Source organism: Scylla paramamosain, unplaced genomic scaffold (assembly GCF_035594125.1).
Source record: "Scylla paramamosain isolate STU-SP2022 unplaced genomic scaffold, ASM3559412v1 Contig40, whole genome shotgun sequence".
Taxonomy (NCBI): Eukaryota; Metazoa; Arthropoda; class Malacostraca; order Decapoda; family Portunidae; genus Scylla; species Scylla paramamosain.
In genome coordinates, this window is record NW_026973705.1 from 251,598 (window position 1) to 257,416 (window position 5,819).

At 45.2% G+C, this 5,819-nt stretch overlaps 1 long non-coding RNA gene across 2 annotated transcripts; it reads right to left on the minus strand.

Annotated features, from left to right (window-relative positions):
* Positions 1–1,272: 1,272 nt before the first annotated feature.
* Positions 1,273–5,619, minus strand: LOC135098017 (uncharacterized). Of its 2 annotated transcripts, none has more exons than XR_010266433.1 (3): positions 5,338–5,619; positions 2,557–2,761; positions 1,273–2,069 (listed from the first exon to the last, which is right to left on the minus strand). It is a non-coding gene; the product is annotated as an uncharacterized LOC135098017 (long non-coding RNA). The 2 variants fall into 2 exon arrangements; XR_010266432.1 differs by having other exon boundaries at positions 1,273–2,072; positions 5,338–5,618.
* Between the last annotated feature and the right edge of the window lie 200 nt (positions 5,620–5,819).

Below are 5,819 nucleotides of genomic sequence, written 5' to 3' on the forward strand. Positions count from 1 at the left end.
ATTGCCCAACTCTGCTGCAGAGGACTGGCCCAGCTGTGTGTGTGTGTGTGCGTGCACCAGGGTGTCAGGTATTCACACCCAATTCTTGCTGCATAATTGTATTTCCGCAGGATTGAATCAAGTTTGTAATCTTGCGTTGTTTAACAAGTTGAGTTCTCAAATTTGTCTTTAATCTGGCTCCCCCTCCCCCTGTGTTAGAATATTGCATGTTTCCAAGGCCACAGGGACACTTAGACGGGTTCTCAAGTGTTTCCTGTCACTAATGCAGAAATGTTGTTAATCTGTCACTGCAACTGTAAAAACACCCTTGAAAACCTGCGTCACTTCAACTAAAGCCTTATAAAAGAATGTTTCTCCTGTCAGTACTACAGAAATGTTGTTAATCTGTCACTGCAACTGTAAAAACACCCTTGAAAACCCGAGTCACTTCAACTAAAGCCTTATAAAACAATGTTTCTCCTGTCAGTACTGCAGAAATGTTGTTAATCTGTCACTGCAACTGTAAAAACACCCTTGAAAACCTGCATCACTTCAACTACAGCCTTTTAAAAGTGTTTCTCCTGTCAGTAATGCAAAAATGTTAATATGTCACTGCAACTGTAAAAACACTCTTGAAAACCCACATCACTTTAACTAGAGCCTTTTAAAACAATGTTTCTCCTGTCAGTAATGCAGAAGTGTTGTTAATCTGTCACTGCAACTGTAAAAACTCCCTTGAAAACCTGCATCATTTCAGCTACAGCCTTTTAAGAGTGTTTCTCCTGTGAGTAATGCAGAAATGTTGATCTGTCACTGTAACCATAAAAACACCCTTGAAAACCCACATCACTTCAACTCCAGCCTTTTAAAAGAATGTTTCTCCTGTCAGTAATGCAGAAATGTTGTTAATCTGTCACTACAACTGTAAAAACACCCTTGAAAACCCACTTCACTTGAACTAAAAACACACACACAGCACTAGTACTGCTGTTGCCACACAGATCAGTGAGGGGCTGCTGGAACAAGTGGGGCAAGAGGTCAGTGCTGTGCTTCAAGAGGCAGACCAGCCACAGATGAATGCTTGACTCACCATACTCATCATCAACCTGTGTCCTGTACTTTGTGTATAATATCTGAGTCTTGAATCTAATACACTCCTCACTGTTCACTTGTACATGTTGAGCCTCACTACATTCACGCAGGTCGGAACAAAATTAAGTTTGTCCATTTTGTGTGTCCATTCTTTATTGTGGCCTTTGTACAAGATGCAGCGTTTGTGTATGTTATGCTGTGTGTGTGTGTGTGTGTGTGTGTGTGTGTGTGTGTGTGTGTGTGTGTGTGTGAGGGGGTCACTTATTGGTGAGGGACTGTGGGGAGTCACTGTGGGTTTGTAAGCATACTGTGGGGGGACATACTGTGGCACTGTGGGCTGAGGTGAGGTGAGGTGAGAGAGAGAGAGAGAGAGAGAGAGAGAGAGAGAGAGAGAGAGAGAGAGAGAGAGAGGGGAGGGCACAGCATGAGTGAAACAAAGCAGATGTTGTTGATTGTTGATGATGCAGGGGAGAGGTGTTGTTGTTATTCAGTGTTCTTCATTGCACGAGATGTTGTTGTTGTTGTTGTTATTGACTGGCAACCAAGCCTGGCTGGCGTGGGCCTTGTCATGTGGCCCACAGGTAATTCTTAGTGGTCAGTCTATCGGTGAGTACAGCTGAGCGCTGCCTGATTGCACAAGAGGTATTGTTCATAGTTGTTCATTGTAGGTGAGGGAAGACACAGTATGTTGAGGGAAGGCAGCAGCTGTGGAGGAGTGAACAGCTGCACCACTGACAGCAGCAGCAGCAGCAGCAGCACTGCTGAATACTTCTACTACCACTACTAACTACTGCTGATGTTTTTCTCCTCCTCCCACCACAGCAGCAGACTCGAGTACTCTTACAGCTCTGCTCCCTCCTTCAGGACACGTTCCCATCACCTTCACGTCCTGGACACGTGCACAAACTTGTGCCTGGGCAGTCTCACTGCAGCAACTGCCAGTGCTATGGCTGGGTGGCAGGAGGGAGGGACAAGCTGGCCACCCTCTCTGTCACCACCTGCTGGGGAAAGACCACCATTATCATCATCATCTTTGTTTTCCTTTTTTTGTTTTCTTTCACAATTTACAAGGAATATTAACAGTTTGTTTTGTTAGTGTTGTCTGTTTGTTATTAAATGATGTGTTGATTGTGTTGTTGTTTATGTGTTTGTTGTTGTTGTGTTTTGTATGTGTGACTGATGAATAAAGGCAGTCCACACTTACAGATGTTTGTTTGCACCTCAACTCTACACAACAATAATGGGCTGGATAGATGTATTATTATTATTGTTATTATTATTATTATTATTATTATTATTATTATTATTATTATTATTATTATTATTATTAGTGTATAATTACCAGTATATTTCAACAAATGCTGGAACTACTACTACTACTACTACTACTATACTACTAAAAATATATAATCCAGGAGCTCTACTAGCATTTTTACTACCATACTGAACATTGCTATCAATTCTACCACCACCACCACTCCTCACCTTGCTCATCCTGTCCCTGCACCCTGGCCAGCTGCTGGAGGAGGCCCCGGTGACACTGGGTGAAGTAGAAGGTGGATGCCATTTCCTCCTCCTCCTGCTGCTGCTGCTGCTGCTGCTGTAGCTGTTGCAGCTGGTGCTGTGTGGCTCTGGGGGTCCCTCACAGACAATGTGGCACTCACCACACACAGCCCACCAATTATCTCCTCTGCAATAGTGATGAGAGGTTACATTAAAGTAGGTTACCACTTAAAAGGCTTAGAGACACTTAGAAATACCAAAAAAAAAAAAAAATAATAATAAATAAATAAATAAATAAAGACAAAGAAAGGTTAGGTTGGGTTGTGTTAACACTCAAAATGGCAACAAAAATACAGTTTGATTGGATTTGGGAAGAGGAAGAAAAAGAACAACAGGCGAATATAAAATGAGAGAGAGAGAGAGAGAGAGAGAGAGAGAGAGAGAGAGAGAGAGAGAGAGAGAGAGAGAGAGAGAGAGAAAAGTAGGCGAGTAAAATAGCAGGTGTAACAATAATGAAGTGCCTCCCTCCTTGACTTGGGACAGTGAAGGTGGTAACAGGCCCTGCCACCATCTCAAACCACCACCTTTCATCACCACTTGTTACTTTCAAGCCACCAGCGCATACGCATTACCTTCATTCCCTATTAAGTTGAACACCTAAATACTACTAATGCCACCACCACCTCCACCACCACACATCAGTCAATTAATGAATAAAACCAATACTTCCCGTTCTTGTAGTTTTCATATGTAATGAAACAATGGAGGCAGGAATCACGTCGGCAGACAGACACTGATTGCTCTCTCCACCAGTCCCCCATCAACAGATTGACTGACTGAAAGACAGACAGACAGACACAGGCTGCTCTCTCCACCAGTCCCCCACCAACAGATTGACTGACTGAAAGACAGACAGACAGACAGACACAGGCTGCTCTCTCCACCAGTCCCCCATCAACAGATTGACTGACTGAAAGACAGACAGACAGACAGACACAGGCTGCTCTCTCCACCAGTCCCCCATCAACAGATTGACTGACTGAAAGACAGACAGACAAACACACAGGCTGCTCTCTCCACCAGTCCCCCATCAACAGATTGACTGACTGAAAGCCAGACAGACAAACACACAGGCTGCTCTCTCCACCAGTCCCCCATCAACAGATTGACTGACTGAAAGACAGACAGACAAAAACACAGGCTGCTCTCTCCACCAGTCCCCCATCAACAGATTGACTGACTGAAAGACAGGCAGACAAACACAGGCTGCTCTCTCCACCGGTCCCTCATCAACAGATTGACTGACTGAAAGACAGACAGACAGACACAGGCTGCTCTCTCCACCAGTCCCCCATCAACAGATTGACTGACTGAAAGACAGACAGACAGACAAACACAGGCTGCTCTCTCCACCAGTCCCCCATCAACAGATTGACTGACTGAAAGACAGACAGACAGACACAGATTGCTCTCTCCCCCAGTCCCCCATCAACAGATTGACTGACTGAAAGACAGACAGACAAACACAGGCTGCTCTCTCCACCAGTCCCCCATCAACAGATTGACTGACTGACTGACTGAAAGACAGACAGACAGACAGACACAGGCTGCTCTCTCCACCAGTCCCCCATCAACAGATTGACTGACTGACTGACTGAAAGACAGACAGACAGACAGACACAGGCTGCTCTCTCCACCATTCCTCCATCAACAGACTGACTGTTTGATTGATTGAAAGACGGACAGACAGACAGCCTGCTCGTATTTATTTGCTCAACTTCTCAACTTACTTAACTGCAATCTCAGTCATCTAATTTTCATTATCAAAGAGTCAATAACGTTAAAATTTAGCCTCATTTACTAATATTACTCTCTCTCTCTCTCTCTCTCTCTCTCTCTCTCTCTCGCTGATGTCACATCACACAGGTCATTATATAGATGGAGTTGTTTAAATAAACACTCATTTCCCAATAGAATTAATTTTGTATTGTAAGTTTACATCAATAGTGCAATAATAGTAATCAAAAGCACAGATTTCTGCCTTTCATTACGTGGAGCTTCGATCTCAAATAAAAACCATTATATATTAAATCAGATAAGGTAACAGCCACCTGGAACACGAGGAGCAGGGGAGAGCAGGCGAGGAAGAGTGGGGAGAGGGTGGCGGGCAGGGGAGGAAGGGAGCGGGATGTGAGGGGAGGGGAGGGGAGGGGAGAGAAGGAAAGTCTGAAACAGGGAGGTGAAACAAGTGAACGAGTGACAGCAGTTTGCTAGTTACAGGAGTATACACGCACGCACACACACACACACACACACACACACGAACATCTCCCTATAAACCTTGACAACCGTAGCATCACCACCACCACCACCACCACCACCACCACCACCCCAGCCCTCAACCGCACCCAGCAACCACAACACCGTTAAGTCCGATATCCCTACCACTATTACACAACCACCACCATCCCCAACAATCACAACCACCTTCACCACAAGCCAGTCACTTTCACCATCACTACCAACACTCTTCCACCAACATTCCACCCCCCACCCCCCCACCGTAACTACCACCACCATCACCCTAGTTAGGCAACCACTTCCATCCTCTACAACCACACACATACCAAACACCACCACAACCACCACCTTGACCCAGTCACGTCTGCCATAGCCACCTCCACCTCCCCCTTCCACCATCCTACTCTCCACATCTCTCTTCCACTATCCACTCCTCCCTATCTACCACCAGGCCATACTCACATCCACCTCTCCCTCCACACCGCACTCCACCAGAACACGCCCGCTGAGAAAAGATGCAACACCACCTCACCGCTGCAACACAACCGGAGACCCGTCACATCACGTCAGCGGGCGCAGGGCGAATGGCTGAGGAGACGGCGAGGAGAGAGTATCACGTGACTTGAATACTTGGTGCTGATTGGTCGAGGCTGTGCTGAGGTAATTGTCACTCAGAACAGAGCCGCACTCATAATACTGCTTGTAGTGATAAAAAAAAAGAAAAAAAAATTGAATCACGGTTATATTAGCAGTAGAAGACACCAATACATCGTGAGGCAAGAAGTAAGAACAAATGAAAGATACATCAGTTTTACGAAGAGCAAGAAAGAAAACGGAAAAAAATAGAACGCTCTGATTGGCTGACGGGAAGCAGGCCATCACTACAGCTTTCGTATTTATTGAGGCTTATATAGACTTTAAGTAGTGACTTGAGACTAATAAAA